Source organism: Ailuropoda melanoleuca, chromosome 15 (assembly GCF_002007445.2).
Source record: "Ailuropoda melanoleuca isolate Jingjing chromosome 15, ASM200744v2, whole genome shotgun sequence".
Lineage (NCBI taxonomy): Eukaryota > Metazoa > Chordata > Mammalia > Carnivora > Ursidae > Ailuropoda > Ailuropoda melanoleuca.
In genome coordinates, this window is record NC_048232.1 from 47,179,747 (window position 1) to 47,189,642 (window position 9,896).

General features: G+C 39.5%; 1 pseudogene; it reads left to right on the top strand.

The window, feature by feature from the left end:
* Window positions 1-9,400, top strand: part of LOC105235996 — a 17,907-nt pseudogene extending 8,507 nt beyond the window's left edge.
* The last annotated feature ends 496 nt before the right edge of the window (window positions 9,401-9,896 follow it).

Sequence of the window (9,896 nt, forward strand, 5' to 3'; positions counted from 1 at the left end):
CTTTTTCTTGTTTTGCTTTATCCTCAGATTGATAGCAAGGAGGGCACAGGCTTAACATCCCTACATGATAACAACTGGAAGTTGAAAGGTGTTGTCATTTCTGAAAGTCCTTTGGGAGGGGGTGGAATTCTAGGAGGAACTTAGGGGCTCTGGAAAATCTTTCTGTTATTTTATTGGCACAAATCACGTCACATGCCATTCCTTAACCAACCACTGGCAAGCGTGATGCAATTATCCTTAATAAAATCAGGCACCATCTGAAGATGACAGGTAATGTCAGTAGTCCTTTTGACATATGATTTCAATATGGAAGTGTGGATACCCGAATAGAATCAGGATTCCCATAGGAAGGAGGCAGAGATAAATGAATGTTAGATAAGCAGCCTATAATAACAATATTNATCAGGATTCCCATAGGAAGGAGGCAGAGATAAATGAATGTTAGATAAGCAGCCTATAATAACAATATTCAATTCATCCTGCTTTGAATGATCTACTTGTTGCCTTTTGTTGTTATATGTAAAATGATAAGGAGAAAAAATCATCTTTTTTTTTAAAAAAGNATCATCTTCTTTTTTTTTTTAAAAAAAGATTTTATTTATTTATCTGATACAGAGAGAGAGAGTACAGGCAGGGGGAGTGGCAGGCAGAGGGAGAAGTAGGCTCCCCACTGAGCAAGGAGCTTAATGTGGGACTCTATTCAGTATGGCTATTTTTCTACCTTATTTTAATGTTCCCTTAGGTATAATGATAAATTCGTCACCATCAGTCTTTTATGAGAACATGGTGTCTTCAGTTTTTCTTGATACCTTGAGAACTTCATGACCAAAAATCTATGTTTAATTGATTTCTTATTTTTTAAATAAGTGTTAGCCATTTAAATATCATAGTGATATTTTTCTTATTAGCTTTTGTATGAGACCATTTTCTATGCTTGAAACTATTCCATATTCTGACACCCTTTGATCACCAGCTTCCAATTATGCTCATGCTTCCCATCAATTCATTCCCATTACAGACAGTTTAGGATATCATTTTTATTGTTGTTATTAAATATTTCATATTTTAGGCAATAAAGTGTTCTTAATTTAATTTATAAAAATAAAAAACTCTCCACTTGCCTAAAATAAGGTACATATTATATGGGTATTCTGGAGAATACTGATCACCAGTAATTTAGTGTATATCCCTGAAAAATCTGACTTACTCCATAAGGATGAGATTTCTCATTGCTTCCATTTAATATTTCCATACCTCTGATACATAGCATTTCATCAATATTTTGAAATTCCTTTGCATAAATTGAGTATCCTGTTTTATCCAAATGAGAGAAAACTCCCATCACAAGGGCTTATCCTTAAACAATAAGGAATTTATAGACTAATATAAATGGAAGTCTGGTTCAGGGTAAACACATTTATAACCTACGGTTATTTGACTTCTTCCTTTTTCTTGTTTTGCTTTATCCTCAGATTGATAGCAAGGAGGGCACAGGCTTAACATCCCTACATGATAACAACTGGAAGTTGAAAGGTGTTGTCATTTCTGAAAGTCCTTTGGGAGGGGGTGGAATTCTAGGAGGAACTTAGGGGCTCTGGAAAATCTTTCTGTTATTTTATTGGCACAAATCAGGTCACATGCCATTCCTTAACCAACCACTGGCAAGCGTGATGCAATTATCCTTAATAAAATCAGGCACCATCTGAAGATGACAGGTAATGTCAGTAGTCCTTTTGACATATGATTTCAATATGGAAGTGTGGATACCCGAATAGAATCAGGATTCCCATAGGAAGGAGGCAGAGATAAATGAATGTTAGATAAGCAGCCTATAATAACAATATTCAATTCATCCTGCTTTGAATGATCTACTTGTTGCCTTTTGTTGTTATATGTAAAATGATAAGGAGAAAAAAATCATCTTCTTTTTTTTTTTAAAAAAAGATTTTATTTATTTATCTGATACAGAGAGAGAGAGTACAGGCAGGGGGAGTGGCAGGCAGAGGGAGAAGTAGGCTCCCCACTGAGCAAGGAGCTTAATGTGGGACTCCATCCCAAGACCCCAGGATCATGACCTGAGCTGAAGGCAGTCACTTAACCAACTGAGCCACCCAGGCATTTCTTTTTCCTTTTTTTAAGAAGATGCCAGAGAGAAAAAAAAATGGCTTTCCTGTAAATGTTTGAGTCATTTTCTCTGATGTCTAGAAGGATTTTGCTCCTGGCATACACTCTGTCTTCTACATGGATCATAATTCTTGACAATTTCAAGACCTACCTAGATGGTCCTATGATGATGTGGCTACTTAGTTTCTTGATCTTCCTTCCCCCAATGACCTTGCCCTATACTCTTGCCCATTTTGGCCAAGTTATCATTTAGAACTTTTCATTATTGTAAACCACATCCTGTTCTTCGTCTCAATTCAAGCGTCTCTCTCTCATCACAATCGACACTTATTTTTTGGTCGGACTTATTTTTTCTAAATCCTGAATCCAGAAGCTATAATACTCACAGGACCTCCAAGTTACAGATTCTACCCCTTTGTATTTTCTCTTATCTGCCTCATGTCTTCGCTCCTCTGTTTAAATTTCCTCATTAGTCTCATTATTGTCAGTCTATTGCATATAGGTTTAACTTTTTAGTTCCTTTCTCACTTTGTTATACATTTTTTTTGGTCAAAATATAACCTTAATTAAATCAAATTCTCCCATTAATATATGCCTGAACTTACACAACTGAACAAAACTAGATGACTCCATACCTTTACTCTATAGCTCCATCTCACTTTAAATTCCTGACTACTAATCTCAAGTGAGCCTTTAATGCTGCCTGGACTTCAGCATATATATATTCCCAGTCCATTAATCATTCTACTTTTTTACATAATTATTTCACACCTATTTACTTTTCTTCTTAAAAGTCCAACCTCCTACTCCCTACTGACTCTCAACTCGTGATCTTTCTTCCTATTTTAGTGATAACGAAGAAGCTATCAGAAGAGAATTACCACTGGCACCAATCACCAAATCTCTCACACAGGCATCAGGGTCCATATGCTGGGCCCTTTTTCTTATTACTGTGGATGCAGTCTCTGCTCCTAGCAAAGGTCAACTTTGGCACTGGTGCACTCACCCATGCTCTCTTACCTTCTGAAGATGATCCTTCTAGCACATCTTCCCTCTCTTTCCTGTATCTTTTTATTTTCTTCTAACAAGCATATAATTATATTATTTTTTCTCAATGAAAAAATTATATTGATCCTACTTACTCTGGTGGCTTATCTCTCTGCTTCTCTTTGTGGCAAAACTCCTCAAAAGTATTGTCTATCCTCACTGTCTCCAGCTTCTCTCCTCTCATTTTCTCTTGAACTTACCTCAACCAGGCCTTGCCCCTCTCCACTGAAGCTGTTATTGTCAAGATAACCAGGAACATATTACCGTATTGTCAAACACAAAGGTTAACTCTCCTTCACTCTGTTTGGCCTATTAGCATCATTTGGCATAGTGTCCTTTCATTATTTTCTTTCTTTAGCTTTTATATACTTCTGGTTTCTTCTTAGTGACTGTTCCTTCCTTGTTGCTTTTGTTGGTTCTTCCTTATTTCCCTAACTTCTAAAATTGGGAATGCCCCAGAGCTCAGGCTTCAAAATCCTCTCTAGTCTATGAACACTCAAAACTTCAAATGTTTATCTCCAGTTTAAATGAGCTTCTTGAATTCTAGGCATATGTTGCAAACTGCCTGCTCAGCACCCACGTGTGGGTGAGATTTAAGTTACGGAAGAGGTTCAGTGAATGGAGCTAAGGAATGAAATTAAGATAAATGACGTGTTGCCACAAAACTTGAGTGGAGCTAAGAAAAAAAAAAAAACCCTCAATATGTGTGATGTGATTGGATATTCTCTGGAAACTGAAGTACCAGCTATATTTTAAATCAGAGTTGGTTTGGGGAAGAACTAGATAACCTGTATTGCTAAGGGGTGTCTGACACCTGGGCCTTAGAGAATTTTCTGAGATACTTTATCTACAGAGGGCATCTAGATGCCTATCAGATTAAAATGTCACTCTTAATAGAGCCCCTACCGCCTGCTCTTCACGGCTAACGGTGCAGGGAGTGGAGATTGATGTACTAAGAGCAATGCTGCTCTTTGGTAAAGAAACTGAAAGGCAGAGGGATGCTGCAGAAAAACCTTTGGAACAATGTATGATTGGATATTGAGTGCTTCACTTGGAGTCTCACAGGCCCAGTGTTTTGTGAACTTATTAGAATAGATCAAAGAAACTCCTTGATGAAGTATCCAGCTGTACATTTGTGTTTAAACCAACCTTGACATCATTTTTTAGAAAACTGGAATGTGTCAAGGAAGAAAAAAGGGGATGTATCACACACATGCTTGGGCTCATTAAGGGACCCAACTGACTTTATTAGCTGTAACTGGACTGCTATTGAAAACCATATTAGGGCCAGTGTTTGAGCTCTTGGTTGAGAAATTATGCTACCCAGGCTCTGGAGACCTGAGTCGGGGAGGGGAGGGGAGGGACTCCTATGCCAGGAACTTGAGAAGAAGATTTTGAATTGTGGTTGGAACACATCACTGAAATGCTGGTGGGGTGAGAAGCTTCTGAAGTATAGATGCAACAGAGATTAATAGAAAATGCGTAGAGTCCGGGACTAAGAATTATATATACTTTCAAAAACTACAAATGCCTCCATTTCTATAGTAGAATGTCTGACATCAGTCGGAAAGTTACTAAAAAATGCAGGTAGATGTGGAGATTTTATGTCAAGCTTGGGAACACATATCATTGAAAGTACCTTAACATATATGTCAAGACTTGAGGGACTTTTGCATAGAAGCATGGACGAGCACAGTGTGAAAAATCATACCCAGTTAGTACGAGTTGCTGAAGCAGCCATCTACAGTGAAGAGAATTGCAGGCTCCAGGACAGACCATCAAGTCCCTCAATTTCTCACTGCTAGTAAAATTAAATTAGAGCAGGGAAATAGGACGGGCAACACTCCTAAAGAAACAATGACGGAATAGTAGGAATGGATGGGATAGAAGGATTGGCTACTGAAGGCACACTTCAGATGGAGGGAGCTGACACTGATGTGGCCGGGAGGACGCACTCTGAGTCTAATCCCAGGAAGCGGGAGCCACAGATCGTCCACCTCTGGCCAGGAAGTTCCTCCAAAGATACCAAGGGGATCTAGTCAGAGACGATGCCAAGAAGTCCGACTCCCAGTTAGCACAATTGGCTAACTCCTAGCACAAACAGAGCGGTTGTAAACCCTCCTTAGCACGCAGGGGTCCCACGTTGAATTTGAGCATAGATTCAGAGAGAACAAAAAGGAGTTTCTAGAATTACATAAAGTGGAAAAGAGGGGTTTGACACAAGACAGGGACTGTTGGGAGGGAGTGCGCCGTAACGAAACTCCAACCTAGGGTTCAGGCAAGAATATTGGAAATCGAGAGATGGGCTGGAGTGACGAACAATTTTAGTACGTGAAAGAAAACCACTACATAGTGGTCAAGAGTAAGAGATGGTTTTTTAGAATACAGAGCCCCTGGAGTAAGCTGCTGAAGGGGGCAGCGTGTACACCAGGACAAACCTTTGTCCCGAGAGCAGAGGAAGGAGGGCAAGGGACCCAGGCTGCTGATGTGGTTTCTTTCTTTATTGCCTATCTATGGTGCTTTCTAGGTATGAACCAGTGAAGGTATAAGCTGCCCCTAGGAAGGGAATAGAGGCAAAGAGAATAAATTGCCTGGGTTGGGAGATGTGTCCCAGGTGGAGGGAGGAAAACCTTTCATGTATTTAGGAGACCGAGAAGCCAGGAAGACATCCTTTGAACACAATGCAGGGTCCCTATAACAGAGGAGTGGGGTAGGTCTAGGAACCCCAGGTAATTGTTGTGCATTCACATCTCTCAGGGGAGAGAGGGCTTCTCTATAAGGAATATGCTGGAAGCAAACTTTTCTAGGAGTATGTAGCAACATTGTGAAACTTTAATCTTTTTAACAGCAGATGTGAAAATCCCTGAGAAAAGTGATCTGCTTGTTAAAGAGATAGTTCATCAGTCAGCTATGGAGTAGAAGACAACTCATGCTGGCACTGGGCTTTCTTCTGGAGGAAGATCGGAGAAAGGAGAGAAGAGCTGAGTTTCCTACTCTAGCAGAAAAAGCCAAGGGAGAGATGTGACGTGGTGTCTGGGGCTCCCAGGAAAGGCTGGGCATCCAAGACAAGCCTGATGATTGCGACAGGTCATGCAGCGTGCACAGTGACCATCCGACAGTCCTTCCTGTATCCAGTAAGCTACATGCTTTGTGTTTGGCTTTCTTCAGAAAGCTGGTGTCATGGCTGGTTTTGGGTCGAGTTTAAGTTCCAGCTGACACAGATGGGTTACATGGAAGCGGGGTGAATGTCTAACAGCTGGTTACACACCATTTGCAATGATTTATTTCTATCTCTGGAGCATTCTTAAAAATTTCATGTAGGTCTTATATCTAGTGTTTCTTGAGAAACACATTATAGAAACTTGGTGAGGAAACATCCCATACAAATATTCAAAGTGCTTTTGTATAGATAAATGATAAGTGAAAGATAAGTAAAAGTGAAAGTTAAATGAAATCAAAATTAGTAGGCGTTCAGTGGCTTATTAATTAGCAACTGATTTCATAGCTTCATTGGAAACAAAATTAAGCAGTTAATGCTCACATTTATATATAGAACAATCAATTAGCTAAATCCCTGTTTTCTTTGCTAGAGAATGTATTAGCGCATACATAATTTAAAGTCCATTCTCACTTCTTTGGCCAAATATTCTTTTACCAGAGAAACAAAAAAAGACTAAGGTACGTACCCCATTTTTATTTAAAATAATGATATTTTGCTCATGAATTTGATATTTTGCTCATTCTAATTTTGGTATTCATTTAGATTTTGATGGATATTTGATATTATTTACCTTCATTGCTGAATTATTTGGCACCGTCTTAACTTGCCTACTGCAAGCCTGTGTCCTTACCCTCACCTCCATCCTGCGAGGCAGCGACATGACCTATTGGAACTGGGTAGTGAGACCAGCAGTGATTTCAAGAAGTCTGCAGCATCAGTACCTATAGTTGGAGGAACTGCTTAAGATATTCTGGATATTTTCTTAATTATTTCAGATAAGCTCCACTTTTTGATGTGACCAGTTCTAATGAAAGTTAGAGCTCCCCAGGGGAAGGCCTGACATACATCTGAAAGAGAGAAGCTTTTAAATTATTGCGAGGCTGCACATTCCTTTGAAAAAAGGATCAGGAGATTCATTTAGCAAGTTTAGAAAGTTAACTCCTGGTCTAAGCACAGGAAAGGGGAAGTACAAACAATGAAGAGAGATCATGGACAGGCCCACAATTAAAAAAAAAGCCCCTACTGGAGTGAGACAGAGAGGAAGGGTTTCAGTTTTGCATTGAGGGGGGAAAAAGGAGCCTTTGGGAATTCATGCTTTCCCTTTTGAGCTCTCTGACTCCTTTCAGCTTTTAGAATTAAGCTTCTTCTAACTCTGCCCCTTGAACCCAACCGACATTCTTCTATTTTGCCTCTTTATTATGTTTTTATACCCTCCCTCTTTCCCACACAGTTCCACGGAGGTCCAGGTCCACACAATTTTTGAGTTAACCACGGAATCTGCCTTTCCTTAACTCCCTCCACCCAGTCTGGTTGGCTTTGGATGAAGTCACTGTCCTGCACCTGAGATCCTAGAGCCATTCACCTTCTGCGAAGCTTATTTCCCCATGTTCCTTTAACTGCCAACAAAACAGTGGGTCAAGTGTGGGAGATATAACCCCCGATGCTCAACTGGTCACCAAGTTTAGCACCACTGTGGTCCCCATTATAAGTCCTTAGGACTGAGGCTTTCCTTACTTTGAAAGGATTCGTTCTATTTCACCAATTCCTGCCTCTAGGATCAAAGCGTCAATGTAAACTACATCTCTCCCTTGAGACTCATGCCTGTCCTTGATCTTGTTCTTATTGGTTTTTCCAGGAGTTTGATCCCACCTCATCTCTCAGGTATTGAAAATGTCTCTGACATATGTCCAAATCTCTAGGAACAACAGCTGTCATATCTTTGTTCTTCTGGATCCCAAGAATTGGGCTAAAACCTGTCTTCCCCAGTTGATTGGTTGCCTTCAAACTTACTGCTAAGGGAATAACACAGCTAGTGTTATGGTCTCAGACAAAAGTGATTTTCTTATAGGTCCAGTGAACCAAATATAAAAATATAAATATCTGTTGAATGAATGAAGAAAGTGAGTGATTTGGCCTCAATTGGTTTTCACACAATAGAGAGGATATAAATAAAAAATAAAGTTAACTGAGCAATATATTTTGCTAGCTTATTTTCAGGGAAAAAAAATAGATGATTTTGTAAATTCATAGTATGGTTTGCTTGCAAGATTTGTAAACAGGCTCGGAAGGCAATGCTAAAGAAAGAGATTCAAACCTGTTTTGATATGACATCAAATGCTATCAGGGCTTAACCTTGCAAGCTGACAATCTGGAAAGACAATGCGTGTTTTTAAGTACTACAACATTAATTTCAAAAATATTTTCAGTGCTTTACAATCACACTTCACAGAGCTTTGTGTTAAACTATCAAATTTAATAAAAGTTTGTGTTCATATTCAGAAAATGGAAAATGAAGGAAAGATGGTCAGGTCACTGATAGGCACCAACATTTGAATCAGAAAGACTTCATTTGTATACTTAGATTTTCAAAAGATACAAAAAGCATCTTTAGCTATGCAAATAATAAATCAGCACTCTATGAGCAGAACAGGTTATAAAATTCAAATTAGATTAAATCTCTAACGAATCTTGACTCTTTCTGTGATACCCCATACTAATCTGGGTTCATTTTTTTATTGCTGTCGTAACATATCACGACAAACTGCTTAAACGACACACACTTGTTATCTCACAGTTTGTTTTGAGGGGTTCTAGCAGGAAGTGGAGCTACAGATAGTAAAGATGATGATGACATTGATCTCTTTGGATCTGATGAGGAGGAGTAAAGCGAAGAAGCGAAGAGGCTAAGAGAGGAATGCCTTGCACAGTATGAGTCAAAGAAGGCCAAAAAGCCTGCACTTGTTGCCAAGTGTTCCCTATTACTAGATGTGAAACCTTGGGAAGATGAGACAGATATGCCAAAACTAGAGGAGCGCGTCCGAAGCATTCAGGCAGACAGCTTGGTGTGGGGCTCTTTGAAACTTGCTCCAATGGGATATGGAATTAAAAAACTTCAAATTCAGTGTGTAGTGGAAGATGACAAAGTTGGAACAGATATGCTGAAGGAGCGGGTCACTGCTTTGGAGGAGTATGTGCTCCACGGACGTGGCTGCTTTTAATAAGATCTAAAATCTACATCATAGATCATCACCCTTAAATAGAAGCTTAAAAGACCAAAAAAAAAAAAAAAAAAAAAAAAAAAAAAAAAAAGAAAGAAAAAGAAAAAGAAGGTTCTAGCAGGGAACCACAGCTACTCATATACCCTTGACCAAAGAACAGCCTTCCTCTATGAAGGGACTGTCGACCTCTTTGACACAGAGCTCAGCTTTGGGAGGACACACATGGGGTAGTGAGGGAGTAAGGGGACATCTGCCTGTTAGATCAGCTGAATCAATCCTGGTGATCAATGGGGTGACAGAGGTCACAGCCAGATCGTCCTCACATCCCCCTTTCACTTCTAATGACCTTTTTTACTACATTGCGCCCACCCAGAGAGTCCTATTTTAAGGTCAGTTCACTAGCAAACTTAATTCATCTGCAACTGTAACTTCTCTTTGCCATGTAACTTAATATGTTAACAGGTTATGGGGATTAGACATGGACACTTTGGGAGGCCATTACGGTG